A 16,548-nucleotide genomic window follows, 5' to 3' on the forward strand; every position below is an offset into this window, starting at 1 on the left:
TAGTCCTTTGCTAAATTTCCTGGCATCGTACAGATGGAAGAGAACTGGGGCAACTAATCCAACCAACCTCCCACCAGAGGCAGGCATCTCCCCTTAAGCTCCTGAATGTTTGGCCACCCAGCCTCTGCCTGAGCAATTCCGGCGGCAGAGCCCCTTACCTGCCAAGGAATTCTGCTTGTTTCTGAGCATCCCTGTAATAAACACTCTTATTGATGTGAAACCTGCCTTCCTGCGAAGGCCATATTGTAAGTTATATTGTCTTAACACTAAAAATTAGTTTTTTCCCTCTGCCACCTAATAATCCCTTAACTATCTGAAGACTGCTATCACGCCATTCTCTAATCTTTTCTGGTCTAGTTGAAACAATCCCAGTTTCTTCCATATTTCTCATAAAAGAAGAGCTCACATTATTCTAAAATAACATAAGCGCAGGCACAGCACTAAGGGTTGCACATGCATTATCTCACTGACTTCTTACAGGACACCCCACGGAGGCGGCCCATTTTACAGATGAGGCTTAACACTTGTCAGGGTTTCCACATCCCTCCCATTATGGTTGCTCTCCTCAGATTCACGCTATTGCCTCCCTGTCCCACTTAAAACGCAGCTAAGCCCCGCCCTCCAGACATGATCAGGCCAGCACTGGGGGCCTCCTGACCCCTGGATTGGCAGGGGAGAGTCTGTGTCCATGTTTGTTGGGCAGGACACACACAAGCAGACAGGCAGAAAGAGCTGCTTAAGATCAGAGTCTTGCTTGCTTTTCTTGTGAGTGACTGTCACCACCCCCCAGCTCTGAGCACCTGCCTGCCTACTCCTCACACCTTTCCAAGCACAGCCCAAAGCAGCTGCTTCACAGACTCAGGGCACAGACTCTGGTTTCCACAGAACTCTCCAGACACTCCTTAGGTAGGTGTGAGGAGTGAATCTTTTCTCACTCCTGTCCCCACCTTCCTGGAACCCAGAGAGAGGCTCAAAGGGCTGGGAGCTGCCCAGCGTGGTGCATCTGAGTCATCCAAAAATGATTCTTTTCCCCCAGCTTCTCCTAACCTGTGCCAGAGATGTGAAAATAAAGATAATGACAACAAAATACCTCTATCACCTTCGTGACTAAGGTTTTATTTGCTGTTCTCTAAGCAGAGGTATGGCCATCGCGCCATGTACAACCTACCTGTTCTTATGGGAAACCTGATGTGGGCAAAACAAACTTGTATAAACAGATTCACTATACACAGGTCTAAGTATAAATACTTCCTCGCTGAGCTCTAAGCTTAAAAGTCACAGCAGCAAAAGGCAATAGCAAGCCGGTGAATCCTGAGCCCTACCCAAGGTGGATGATGCCCGAGGACGCTCAGAGTCTCCAGCAGGGCCAGAGAGAGAGAGAGAGAGAGAGAGAGAGAGAGAGGAAAAGAAGAGCTTCAGACTGAACCCTCTGAAAAATCCAATGACATGGAGTTGAAAACTACACTTTTGCAACTTCTGTTGGATTAAAAAGCATTTTTACCCAGTTCAGCAGAACTTCTGAGCAAAAGGCGAAACGCAGGCTATCATAACCCAACAAGGTTGAGCTTCCCTGGGCAAGGACAACGTCCCGTCTGACCTCCGTGCTACCTGTGCTGTCAAGCATTTAGTAAATGCCTCAACTCTGTGCGTGTGTGTTCATCTTCCAGGTCGCGCAGGGGACCAAATCCTGCTCAGAAGTTCCCAGATCACAGGAATATTTCCGGGCTATTTCTGAATCAGACTGCAGCCAAGTCCTCACTAACCCAAACGAAGAATCTATGGGAGAAGTGTTCTTTAAACATGTTATGTTAAAAAATATAATGAAGAGTTAGAATTCATAGCGTGATAAGTTGTAAAAAAAAAAAAAAAACCAGACCAAAAACCCCTGTCTGTTGTCCCTTTCCTGGAGCCCTCTCTCCACTGCTTGATGATTTGGTGGGGAGGAAAGCGACGACAAGGAGAAGTTCCGTGTTTTCTCAACACTTGTTAGGACAAACACCCATCAGAGGCGGTTTCCTTGAAGGAGTGGTGATGTGGTTTAGTTATTCACTGGCACATGTTTCTTTCAAGTGAGTCATGAGGGGAGATTAATTTATTTGAACGGATCTGTGTCCATTGTGGGAAAAATGGGTCAGAAGACCACTCTACTGTGTGCTAAGACTGGAAAAGAAATAAGGCACCCCTTGTTTCAACAAGATGGAAGTGATAGCCAGTGGAAAATCGTCATGAAGCCTGAATCAGCTGCATATACTGGAGAGCTATTAAGTATTTACGCTTATGATTTACAAAGATTTCAAGTGTAATCAGGGTCCATTCCCATTGGATTCACTTTTGGTCTAGCTTATGGCTACACTCTCTTCACTGCCCCTCATAGTTGTCATGTGATTGTTCTCATTGCTTCTAATCCAGGTGCTGTCATTGACCTAGCATCCTTTTCCCTGAGTGCTTCAGAGACGACAGGGCCACCCACAGAGCCCAGAGCAAATAAGAGCCAACAGTAGCCTTTGTTAGATTCATATAACGTGTATAATTCAAGCTTACAGTCTCCAAGCGTTTAAAAATAGATCTACTTGGAAGTGAGTTGCTGGTCTAAAAGCTCTAGGATCATTTTGAGTTTTCTCGGATCCTTTGGAAAAGCATTAGGGGCTTTTGGTCAATGATCTAAATCAGGGGTTAGCAAACTATGGACCATAGGTCAATCTCACCTGCTGGAATAAACACCATTCCTATACTTAGTTTTTACCAAATGGTTGAAAAAAATCGAACAGTAATATATTTTGTGGCAGGAGAAAGTTATATGAAATTCAGGTTTTCATGTCCGCATACAGAGATGCATTGGAACACAATCATACTCATTGTTTATGTATTACCTATGGCTGCCTTTTCACTACAACAGCAGTGTTGAGTAGTGATAAGAGATCGTACGGACCACAAAACCTAAAATATTTACTATCTGGTCCTTTATAGAAAGTTGGCTGACCCCTGATCTCAATCTGCAGGCCTGAATTTCTATCTAGTGTACACCAGAATTTGTAAATCCAAATGTCTATAGGAGCCAGACACATAATAAAAGTGGGTGAAATGCCAAGTATATTAGACCATGGATTGTAGAGGAATCTGGGGCCAACTGGGGAGTGCTTTCCACACATAAAGGCATTCAAATTCAACACTTGATGAAACACCGTGCCAGCCAAGCAGTGTGTGTTCAGGGGACCTGGATTCTTCTTGGGGATTTGCAATTTGCAGCCCTTTGAAATCATCCACCTCTTTAACCCAGTGGAGAGTTTGCGTACAACCTACTATAGGATGCATTTCCACATGTTAGTTAATGATAGACACATATTAAGGTATCTAGAAAAAGATACGTGTTTTGAACCTAACAAAGTATGGAATGGGGAAATCATATGTAGAGAGGGAAGAGATTTGCAGGCTGAATGGGACCAGAGATGATGTGCAGAGTGGAAAAGAGAGGGCTTAAGAGGGCTGGGATTTGCCCTTCATCCTGCAGCCGGGGGTAAATCAAGTCAGGCCCTTCCTTTAGCTCAAGGCTAAGGCCCCCAAAAGAATGGTTAACCTTCTTTATACAGAACAAATCATATGGTAAAGCAACTATCAATTAAGGAATATTTAAACTTGTCTTTTCGTATTAATGAGAGAGTTACCATCCTCCTGGGGGGAAAAAATAAATAAAAAAGAACAGACATGTACTTGTGCTTTATTTCTGGCCTTCACAGGAAAACACACCCAGAAGCAGTGACACAATAAAGTCTGCTTTACTGGAGCAGAGCTGGTAACAGCACAAGTTTCTGTGCATTCTCATTATTTATATACCACTTCCCTTCCTCTTCAGCAACAAGCTCAGCGCCTCTCACTGACAGACTCAGCTCTGAGTATAAAACACACTGGATCAAAACGGCTACTGAACACTGCATCAAACGTGTAAAAGGCTTTCTTTGCAGAGACAGGTCAGGTCTCCAGAACTCTCCTGGGTCTCCAGTGGGTTCAAGAGAAGTGGAGGGGGGCCTTCTGGCTATGCACTCGCTAACTTGATGGTTCATTGCTTTTAAGGAGCCTCCACCCTACCCGGTGATTAGTTGATGATGTCAAGTGAAGCTTATTCTTTTCGGTAAAGTCATGAAATGAACAGTGGTGAGTTTTTCATATAGAGGGAGAACGAGGACAAGTACGGGGACTGCTAACTGGATATATCCAGCCCTGTCCAAGCTCCCCAGAGCTCAGATGGACAGCCATTGCAGTCCTGGCCTAGGGTCTAGACCCTCCCCCTCCCCCCTCTGATTCTCTCTCTTCCCCTCCCACAATTCCACGGAAGAGCCCCAAATGGGCTAAACTTAATTGGGTTTAAGAGGGTTAAAAATACCAACTCTGAAGCTTCCACTGCTTTGAGCAGAAGTAACCCAATCTAGTAAGACAAATCTAAGGGAATTGGGCCTCCTTTTCAAAATAGAACTCTAAAAATGTCAATTAATAATCATAGCTTCGCACAGATGTACAAAATCAAGGCTGTTTCTTGAGGAAAAATAGTGTTTTTCTTAATTACAAAAAAGCAACTAGGATTCCAGAGATAAAAGGATAATTTGATATTGGAAAATCATAATGATATTACACGTCATTTAATAGGTTAAATTCACCCCCACCCACACTCATATCTTGCCTTTATAAATGCAGAACAATATCTGATAAAATTCAACATCCATCCCTAATAAAAGCTTTTAGGAAAACAAAATAGTTCCTTAACAGGATAGAAAATATAGATTCAAACCTTTCCCCAGCAGGGTCAATAGTAAAATGAAGGCAGCATTCCCACTGAGGTCAAGCTCAAGGCAGGAATGGACTCCTGCCCCAATCATTATAGCTATTTAATGTTGTTCAGGAAATGCTAGTGACTGCAAGTAAATAACAAATTAAGAAGTAAATTGTGGGAAGGAGGAGGCAAAATAAGAATTACTTGCAACTGATACAACTTCCTATTTGGAAAGTCTAAGATGACAAAAATTAAAAACACAGAGCAGAGATTGGCACAGCACTGTAAATCACCTATACTTCAATAAAAAAATTGGAGAAAAAAATGCATTCATAGGTGTAAATATACAAAAGAACAATGGTTTTCTTATATGGTAACCACAGTCAGTCAGGGTAAGCCTACCAATAAAATTCAGGACCTGCATGAAGAAAATCATAAAACTACGATATGAAAGGAAATGAATAAATGGGACATTTCCCATGTTCTTGGATGGTAAGACCCAGTGTTCTGAATATGGCAATTCTGTACAAATTCATCTATGAAATTAACACACACCATAGACATTCTTTTTTCTTAAACTTGACAAAATTATTTTAAAGTTCATTGGGAAGAATAAATACGCTCAACTTGCCAAGAAAATTCTGGAATAGAACAATAATAAATGAGCGCTTGCAATACCAGTTATTAAAATGTATGATTAAAGCTGCAAAAATTAAGATAGTGTGATACCAGCACAGGAAAAGACAAATCAGTGGAGCAGAGTCAAGTCTGAAGATAAACCCAGGACTATAGGGATGGGCATCTCAAATCAGTGAAGAAAAGAATGTTTAATTCAATAAATGGCATAGATATCTGGTAAAAAAGAAAAAAAAATTAAATCTGGATTCCTACCCTTATACCTTACACTTAAATTCCAAATGGAATTTTTTACATTTACTGTACACGTAAATGTAAAAAATAAAACCATAAAGGTAAAAGAAAATATAGGTGAATATTTTTAGAATCCTGGAATAGGGAGAGACTTCCTAAACATGAAATCAAAGGCAGTATCCTATTTGAAGGATAGTTTTAAAATACTTAAAAATGTTAAACTTCTGCATGGTAAGATACATATACATACACACACACACACACACACACACACACACACACGCACATATAAGTAAAAAAATTTAAGAACTAAAACAGTGAACGAATAAAGGAAATTGCAGCCTATGACAAAAGGTTAAAATCTGTGGTACAGAAAGGACACTAGCAAATCAAAATGAATAGCCCAACTTCATAAAATTGGGCAAGGATGCAAATAAGTAATCTATAAAATAAGAAATACCAACAGCCAATTAATAAATATATGAAAATATAGTCAATCTCATAAGTAATCAAAACATGCCAATCAAGACACCAATGAAATACACATCAGGCTGGTAAAAGTATTAAAAAGTATGTTCATATACCTATCATTGATGGTGGCATGAGGAAATAGGCATGGGTGGAAATTATAATTGTTCCAGGATCACCTGGCAATACATTTGTCCAGGAATTATTTGTGGTAACAATTAGGGAGCAACACAAAAATATACAAGGATACCAGCATTGTTTATAAAAGGTAAAACTCGGTAACAACCTAAATGTCTAACAATAAAGAACTGGTTTAATACTTTAGCGTTCCATACAGTGGAATAATATGTGCCTGTTAAAAAGGTACTAGATTATTCTATACAGAAGATGTTAGCAATACACGGCTAAGTGAAAAGAGCAGTGCATGATCTGCTGTGTATGTGTGTGAACATCTAAGGAGAGGAAAAATCCTGGAAGAATATATGCAAAATACGAACAATATTTATCTACAGGTGAGGGGATAACCTCTACTTCTTTTTGTAATTTTCCCCTATGTTTTCTGATTTTTTTAAGCAAGTACGAATTTCTTTTATAATGAGAAGTCAGAAAAGTCTTACACAAAACAAAGGTAACGATGATGCATATGAGTTCAAATTTTTCCACCAATGGGTTGATCAAGATCCTATTCCATTCGAGCGGTGGGTGGTTTACACTCTATTGAGAAATAGACTCCAGGGTCCAAGACCAAAGAAAGGCAAAGAATCCTTCTGCTTCCTTCTCAAATTGTGAGAAAGTGAGAAACTTTCAGAGTAAACTACATGTGTTTTCTCACTCCTCCCCCACCTCCTCCTCTCCTTTTTCCGTATGCGAAAGGAAAATGGCCCGTGAGAAGAGACAGGAATCTCCCTTCAGATACCAAGTGACACAGGCAGTGATGGCAGGGCTACCCCACCAAGGAGCAGGCTCCTTAGGAAGCAGGGGGAGAAAGAGGCGCAGACACACAAAGCCCAGAGCCCAGTGCAGTGCTCCTGGTGGAGCACCAGCCCGCACAACTGCCGCAACCGGAAGCCACTGACACCCCGTTGTCCATTACCATCGGTCCTCATTCCCCATGGGAGAGCAATGCTAACTTGCAGGTACAAAAATGTGAGCTTTGCTTTACTGTTCTTCATTTCCACACCCAAGTGCAGAAGCACCGATACACTTGCATCGTCTGGGTACAGCCAATTCTACATTTCCCTGCATAAACCATTCCAATTAATATCAAACTCAAAAATCAAGAAATTAAAAGCCTCCTGGTTCGCCAGAAATGTTGCTACTACCTACACAGGTAGATGTCCTAGAAAGATAAAAATTCTTGATAGCTTTAGAAGAATCCTGCCTGAATGCCATCCCATCACATTATGGTTTGCTCCTGGCCTCTCTCTCTGAATCCTTCTTGTGATTTGGTTTCCTTTTATATTTCATTTGTTGATACAACAGAGTCACTATAGAGTTTGGATGTGAGATTTTACTTCCTGGTCCCTGTGGTTATCTGTGGAAGGCAGCCTGTCCCCATACTTGAGGTTCTGAACTGGGAAGTGGGTGTCTGTAACATCTGTCATGCAGTACTTCCTCACTGGAAGCTGGTGCCTAGCTATTTGGAAGCAAGCCTGTCCGAATATTGCTTGCACATTCCCAACCTCAACTGATCTGTGAGATGACACATGTGCCAGGACCTCAGAAATGAAGATGACAGACAACAGAGTCTTGACTCTTTAGGTTCTCAACCCAGCAAGAAATATATCATTATGTCTTGATGTCTCCATTACCTGGCCCCCAGCTCAGCAACTCTGAAATGACAGAGAGGTGATGTGACCTCCCCACGTCCACACAGCTAGGTCCAGGCCCAGATTAGCCAATCCCCACGACTGCATTCTTCCTCCCACCCCAGCCTGTACTGCCTCTGCCCAGTTCTTTGTGGAAAAGAGAAATAGTAAATAAATAACCTACTAGGCACTAAACATTGAACAGGATATGTAAGCTTGAGGGCAAAGCTATGCTGAGAATGTAGATTCTTTGAATCTTTGCATTCTGGGTTATTTTTATGACCACCTAATTCAAACCCATCCTGTTTCAGATGAAGCCGACTCAGAGAGCCAATGACTCGCCCAAGGACATCCTTAGAACCGGTTTTCAAATTCTTGCTTCAGTTCTGAGCACAGAACAAGATTAGAGGTGAGAGCAGAACACAGACCTTAACTAAATGTAGAGACAGCCTTTTTCCTGTGTTTTTCTAATCCTCTTACTCCCAGGCCCTCCTTTCCAGATGCATTGCCTCGGGGAGGGAAGAGACAGTTTAAAACAAGTAAGTTGCTGCTAAGCTTGAGGTTTCAAAATAGAGTTTTAAAAATGTAAAGCAGACCCTGAAATCCTCAAATTCTCTTAATTTGCCAGAGCTTCATAGCAAGACCTGAGCTATAGGGAGAGAAATTGGAGGAGCTGTGTTTAGGGAACAGATGCAGAGGTCTGAGAAGTGCAAGCGTTCTGGACTCTCCTATTAGAAGCAGTCTTGGGCAGTCCCAGAGGCGCGACCACTGCTGCCTGGCCCATGGCATGCCTGGAGCCTGTCTGAGCCTCTCTAGGGAAGTCGCCACACACACCAGGGCACCTGAGGAGTTGGGTAGCCACGCTGAGAAAGAGGTCTCAAGTGTTTGCCTAAGTTTCCACCCCTCCTAATGTCGCATGTGAGGACCAGGACCCAAGCTGGTATATGACACCCTGGGGGAGACCAGCAAGGTCAGAGGATGGCACGCAACATGGACAGCCCTTCCATGATGCCGGAAGAAGAGATGAGGCTCCTGCCTACTAAGCAGATCACTCCCAGGAGAAAGAAAGGCAAAAGGAGAGACAGAGAGAACTCCGATTTTGTGACTATGTACCCAAAAGAGAATAAAACTGAACACAAAAGAGACTGAGAGACCCCAAATTGCCAGGATGAGGTTTGTCCACCAACAGCAGAAATGGTGGGGAGGGCAGGGGGGCTCAAGAGAACTCAGTTCTCTTTGGCTCAGAAAAGACAATGAGCAAACCAGGAAAACACAGGAGACTGTCGTCTGGTTAGTGCATGCCTCCTCTACCTGCCACCCAGGTCACGGCACTCACGGCAGTGACCCAGAGTGACTAGTGACGCTGCTCCAGCATCAGGTTTCCAGCTGTTTCTCTCTGGGCTCAACCTCTGTACACGGCTGGCACCAGAGTAAGGCTGCGACGACCACAGATCCTACTCACACATGCCACATGCGCCATCATCACATCATTTTTCCAGCTTTTACAGAGTGAGCCACTAATTCATACAGTCTGGTGTTTGTCACCAAAGACCACGAAGAACGGCAGGGTTGAGCTGTCCAGCTCTTACCCAACAGCCCCTGCCTGACTCCCTCAGCCCTCCTGGGGCAGGCGTTCCTGGACAGCGCTTTGAAGTTTGGGAGCAAGCAGGGCACTGGGAAAAAATGACTCAGGTCAGAGGTGCAGCCTGTGTCTCTTTCACACTGGGAACCCCCGCTTCGGTGGGTAATGCTCAGCAGACAGGCATCTTGTGGCTGGCCGTGGGTATGAATTGCAACACCCAAGAGGGAAAGCAGCTGTTTGGTTGTCATTCTGCTTATTTTCATTAAAACAGCAATGGTACAAAACTACTGTAGAATTATGACAGCGTAGGGATTTAAGTCATTTTTGTATGTTTTTTTAAGTTATTTTTAAGATCTAATTTTTGCCTCTTACGATTTATTGCGGTGTTTTTGCTGGGCATCATGTACACCGGGTAGATTTCTGAATCCCAGTGGGAACCACCATACAAACAGCCCATCTTTGTAAAGGCAAGGCCTCTGTATTAGCACACAGGGTGACAAATGTTCACGTAAACACAAGTCATTTCTCTGGGCATTAAAACAGTCAGACGGCTGGAATTAAGACCAAGTGAACGGTGCCGCTGATCACATTGTTGCCGCTATACGTGTTCCATGTGAGGCTTTGGGTACTGGCTTCTAGAACATCCACTGAGCAGGGCCTATGGGGCTGAGCCTGACCATAAGAAATACGTGTTGAAATAATCTATCTTCTACAAAGACCATTTAGTATACAGTTATCTTATAGGTTGAACTCCAGAGAGAGTTCAGAGCTCTTTCTCTTCAAAGGGGAGAAAAATGAGAAAAATTATTGTCATACCAACCTGTCTCTCATTTTGTCAAACTCTGCTTTTGGGAATATCCTGTCTGTAGTTCTAAATGGGTGGATCGAATGAACAGCTGTTGGTTTTGCCTGTCTGGCACCTATTGCCTCTTTGGGGTAATAAACAGTACACCTTGAATTTCCTTTTGGAAACCATTCCTTCCTCACTCTGAGTTTACGTAATTCCAGACGGGCGACCCCACACCCCAGGCCCAGAGGTTGGATGTGACCCAGCTGTGCCACAGTGACTGAGTTCAGGGACAGGCACAAAATTCTGTGTTCTGAAGCTTGAAGCCTGGGACTTTTGCTGGAATCATTAGGAAAGGGGAACTGTCTTTCCACAGGGCTTGCTGAATTAGCAGGATGGGAGTCCGAACTGCTGGCAGCTATCTTACCACCCTTCAGAGACAGCCTGCCGGTGAATGAAGCCAAAGCAGAGGAGAGCAAGGCTGGGCCAGGGAGAGAGGAAGGCACTGACCACTTGTATCCAGAGATCCCTAACACCAGAGCTACCCCAAAGGTGGTGGAAATGGCAACCTATAAAGTTCTCATTTTTACTAAGCCAGTCCAAGTTTGGGTTCTGTTCCTTACAACCAAGAGGCTTGATTAAAACAGCTGTGGACCCACAACTGGGATCTTTTTCAATTGGAAGGATGAAGGTTCTGGATAGCTACTGGAAAATACAGGATAGGTTTGGCCAGGTTCATGATTTCTGAAGGTATTCCTCACCAAGCTTCATAAAAACAAACCAGAAGCCAGAGCTAGAACCCAAGAGTAGAGACAATGGTGGCTTTGGGGCCAAATCCAAGAGAGCCATGCAAAACACAGGGTCTCTTACCACTGGCAAAAACCCAAGGAGTCCTCGTCAACAACCATTCATGGTGCAACTCCAAGCACCTAGAAACATACTAGGAAAACTTCAGAGTAACCTTGGACTAAGTTAACTAACTCCAATTCCTCCTATAAAATGAGAATAAGAGTACCTTCCTATCGCATAGGACTTCTGGGAGTTTAAATGTAACAATGTGTGTAAACCATTTGGCTTGGAACTTGGAGTGTAATACATGCTGGATGCTTCATTATTATCACTATTAATAGCAATATTACTAGTATTAATAATTTATAACTATTATTACTACCAACACTATTATTATCCACAACATTCACAGTACCTGCTGTCAACATCTAGCACAGCTCTTTGCACGTAACAGTTACTCAATAAGAAGTATTATTTAAATGAATGAGCTGCTGCTGGATTAATGTGGAACTGTAAACAAAAATTCTAAGCACCTCAAGGGCTTCTGGCCAACACATGTAGATTATTTTTAATTGTAATACTTAGTATATGGAGACACTGTGCTAAATGCATTAAATACCTCATCTGAACTAAGTTTCATAAAAACTCTATGAATATATAATTACTGAACTCCATTTTACAGATGGGAAAACTGAGGCTCAGAGAGTTCTCATAATTAGAAAGTGGCAGAGGCAGGATTCAAACACAGGTCTGAGGGACCCCTAAGCCCGTGTTCTACTGGCTCTACCTACTGCCTCCCTGCTGAAGGTAGAGACCTCTCTGGAGACCCCTCATATTCAAGTTCCTTAGGGTGGGCTGGTTTCCTTCTCACAGGCCTTACTCTGCTTTTCTGACTGCTTCCGTCTCATCAAAGCTGGCTCCCTGGAAGGGAGAGATGGTGAAACCTCCATCTCTTTGATGAAAGAGGATCTGTAAGATTCCTTCCAGTTCTTAAATGTCCATAATTCTCAGGTAGAATTTTTGTGCTTTTGTCTATTGCCTGCCTCACTGCCCCACTTCGGTTCAAGTCAGGTCCTCTGGGAGGCACTTCTAAAACAACGGAGACTTGCCATGGAAAAACGTTCACACTTTGTTTAATACAAAATACTGCTGCCTGCTTTTCAAATCCTTGTCATTAATTTTGTATGACTTAAGCTCCCATCTCTTTATTTTAATCTATTTAAATAAAGTCCTCACTTTAAAAAAAAAAGGGGCTCAATCAGGGCTGAATTCCATTCTGCTGTTCAAATTTGTGATCATTTTCAATTTTGGTTAAAAAAAAAATTCAAATGGCCAGTGGTCCTGGGCTTAGATGGTGAGCTTACCGGTTCTTGCAGCTCTAGAACCTTTAGATTTCAGATCCAGATGTTCAATTCTCATCTCAGGACGCGAAAGGCTGACAAACTGAGATTACAAGGGAAGCCTGCGGGTGCACCATTGTAAACATGGGCTTTAAGCACAAACGGAAAGGATGCCTTGGAAAATCCCACGCATGAAAAATGAATGCCTCTCACTCCCTTAGTGGGAAAGGCATTCTCTATGAATAATAACGTTAGTCCTATTATTTGTTGAGGGGACTGTTTGAGGCTGGGATAAGACAAATGTCTACTCCTGGCCTTAATGCACCAAAAAGGTATTAAAGTTTCGGGAGGGCTCCAGGAAGGGAGGAGTAGGAAATCTCACAAGCAATGGCCTTGGACTGTTTCAGGGTGCTGCTCCCATAATAAAAGGGCAGAGGTCCCCCGACTGACTCCACCTCTGCCCCTTCACTCCGTTAATTTGGTTAATGCAAAGCAGCTCTTTAAACCAAGGTTAAAACAAAACAAAAAAATGTTAACCAGATTGAAATCCTCAGGAGACCATGGGGGAAAGGAATCCAAATCTAAGAACTGCAAAGAATTCACAGTGAAGGAAGATCTCCATTTGGCTAAGCTCTGGCCTGGAGCACTTCAACTTCCAAGGACCCCATGTCCTCATTGTGCTGCTGAGGAAACTGAGGCTCTGGTAGCTTCCACGCTCTGCCCAACGTTACGTGCCTGCCAAGGCAGAGAGCCAGCCTTTGAACCCTGGTGGTGTGCTTCCAAACCCTCCAGAGCACCCCCAATGCCTCAATGGAACAATCCTCATCTATCTGAGAGGGTTAAAAAAAAAAAAAGCATTCACTTTTTTACAGACAAAATGATGGATGTGATGACCTCTCAAGGTCACTTCCAACCTCCAAATTCTGTTCTTTTGATACTAACAACTGCTGCCACCAAGTGCTCTGAGTTGGGCTTAGGCCTGTGACTAACTTCCCAACAAAAAGTGGGGCAGAGCAAGAGACAGGACTGCTCAAAGACCACGGCAGAGGATCCTATTTCTTTCCCTTTTTAACTGTCTGTGGGCTTTTCTCCTTCCTTTACCCCTCCTTTTTGCATGTGTTGCATAGAAACAGAAAGTGCCTTTGTACCAATTACTAGGCACTAATTTACGTTCTTCAGTGGGCACCCGGCTTGCTGGAGAAACATTAGGAAAAGGTGGGAGGGTCGGACGTGGGGGAGGATTCTAGCAGCAGAGGCCTGGAATGCTGCAAGCTCTTTCTCCAAGCCTGAGAACAGACAAGAGGAGGAAAGAAAATTAAAAAAGAAACTGGAAAAAATTTTTGGAAGTCAAGACTAACAAAATTGACAAAGCTGGCTTTTTTTTTTTTTAAATCAAGTATGCTCACGATCATAAGGCATTCAGAAATCAAAATGATGGTCAAGAAATCCGACTCTAACCAGGGCACGACGTCAGGTTGTTTTAGGGGCTCCTGAACGAGTGAATACTGGGAAATCACCCACCCACTTTTCTTCTCAATGAGCTTATTAAGGAAGACCATTGTAAGCCGCTTTCCAATATGTCATACGATGTTTCTCCCTGGGAAGTTCAATCGGGGAATTTCCCACAGACGTTGCAGAATGACTAGTTCTTACGATAAGTGTCAACAATTGAGCCAGGGATGTATATCTGACCCTTATGTTCAGAGTCTCAAGAACTGATTTCCCTCAGGTTACATCTTTGCGTCTGAAGGTAATGGGGTGTTACCATCAAAACAGCACGCTATGGACTCCAGTACCTCCCCCTCCCTGACCCAGGCCCCACTTGCATTCCTCCCCTCTCTCTTCTCACCACTCACAGATTTGAGAGGAAAATCACGGGAAACAATGGTTTTACCCTGTAATTCTACTCCACTTGTATGTTCTGTTGTGAGACAGTAATCCTGCCAGCAGCAGCAGCTCTTCTAAGGCAGCCCTGCTTTGTCTTGCTAGGGCAGCTAGATGCAGGATGATGAAGGACGAGGGGAAAGTGAGGAGGGAGCAACTGGTCCTTCCTACCTCCAGGACCAGGAATAACAAGCTGTTAGGCCCCCTCACAGGCCTCAGTCCCCAGGGTGAGATTCCAGCAGTGAGCTGGGGCTCAAGCAGCTGTGGGCCATCTTTCCTTGGAAGCAAGGGAGTCTCTAGCCTCTTGTCTGAAACCCAGAAACAAACCCTACAGGACATCCTTGCAATTCTTGGGCTACTATCATCCTCCACAGCTAGAGCCCGTTTGCAGTCCTTTGCTCTCATTTTTTCCCCAACAGGATACATGAGCCTGGGTCTAGACAGCCTCACTGGGGATGGGGATGGGGGTGAAATCGCCGCCACAGGGCAAAGACTGGATCTTTGGCAGGTTATAAAAGTCTTAGTTATTACAATGGTTTGTGACCTTATAAAGGGGCACAGTACATAAGCAGCTCTACAGTATATCTGTGGTACTAAAATGTCACGGGGAGGACAATTATAGGGGAAAAAATGGCTACTCTCCTTAGGGGAGAGAAAGTGGAAGAAAAGGTGGCGAAACGATGATCTATGCAGGCCCCACTCAGACTTAAGTGTAAGTATATCTTGGATGAAGCATGTCAGGCTATGAAATACCACTCTACATCACTTTGGGGAGCATTATGGAAAGAAGAATGGGGCAGAGAGAAGGTTTCCTTAAGGATCAAGGCACAGGGCCTCCCTTCTACTCATGAAAAGAAGAGCAAGTGGGAAAGGCTGGGCAGGGGCTAATTAATGGGCTGCCCAGAGGCCATGTCAACACCCTGCCCTGTCCCTCAACCCCTGCCTCCTGGGTAATGGAAGTGGGTCCTCCTCATACCTCTGATGGTACTAGACTCTCCTGAACCAAAAAGTTGACTCCAAAGCTTTTTGTAGCAATTAAGGAAGAAGGGTTCATGAGGCACAGAGCAGGCCTGGCTCCTGTATAAGCAGACTTTTAAAACTTTAGTCTCAGGGAAGGAAATCCGCCTGAGTGAGAGCTAGCCAGTGATGGATGTTCCTAGAGAGGCCAGAAAAATCTATTTCCTGTTTGGAGGATAACTTCCCTGGTGGGAGCTACCCAGGTCCCCTCCACCAGATATTCTAGGTAGCCCAGAGAAATGTTCAAACAGGATAAAGAGAAACAGAAGCAGCCACTGTTGGCTGCTTTTGCAGCTCTTGTCTCTCCTTGTTTTTCATGAACTTCCTTCTGCCCTATTAAAAAAATACATTGTTTTAAAATTTTTCGCACAAAACTGGGGTGTGATGATTGGGATTTAGGGCTTTCTGGTTTTCAGAATCCTGTAAGCAGTGCCCTTAAGCTCAACCCATTGTCACCATTTGGGGACAGCTGATTTAAGTCCCTCCAAAGCGATAGTAAAATTGCACCTGGCATGGAAATAAGGCCTCAGGTTTCTATCACTGCGATGGCAACCTAGCATGACTCTACATCAGCTGGTTCTGATGACTTCTGAGCTGGAATTTGGATGCAGTTGTTTACCTCTCCAAAAGATACCCCCGTGTGTGTATGTGTGTGTGGGTGTGCCTGTGTGCATGTGCAGGGTGACCACGAAGTTAGGAAACTTGGGTTAATCCTTTTTTCTTTTTTCTTTTCACGGTCCTAGAGAGGCTGAGGGGACGTGGGAGAGGGTCTGGGGAGTCAGTGGGTTTGGGTGTGGGTTTGTGGAGGCCAATTTGGGGTGTGTGCTCAGATGTGGGGGGCGGTGTGTGGATGTGGGGTGTGCCAAGATAAACTTAAAGTTGGTTGCATTTTCAAATAATAAGCTCAACGTGTTTTCAGGCAAAGTATTCCAATGGGCCTAATACTTAATCAGAAACAATAAATACACTCTAAAGTGTCCAAAAGGTCTGGAGACAGAAAAGCTCATATTCCTTGTACTTTTTTTCAGATTAACCATGGATCCACTGCTTAAATTTTATAGGTACATCACCTGAGAAGATATCTGATCTAGAGGGTGAAGAAAAACAAACTGAACATAGTATTAGAAAATGTGAAGTACTGTACTACTTAAAAATAAGTTTCTCCTATGTTTCCTGATTTTAAGCTCGGCCCATTACACACAAATTATTATATTTGCACAAGAATCCAAGTTCAGAGATAG

General features: G+C 43.6%; 1 protein-coding gene across 1 annotated transcript in view; it reads right to left on the bottom strand.

Moving 5' to 3' along the window:
- KLF9 (Kruppel like factor 9) overlaps positions 1 to 16,548 on the bottom strand; it is a 100,440-nt gene that overhangs the window by 80,128 nt on the left and 3,764 nt on the right. The window lies entirely within an intron of this gene.

The sequence above is a fragment of the Balaenoptera musculus genome, chromosome 6 (genome assembly GCF_009873245.2).
Source record: "Balaenoptera musculus isolate JJ_BM4_2016_0621 chromosome 6, mBalMus1.pri.v3, whole genome shotgun sequence".
Lineage (NCBI taxonomy): Eukaryota > Metazoa > Chordata > Mammalia > Artiodactyla > Balaenopteridae > Balaenoptera > Balaenoptera musculus.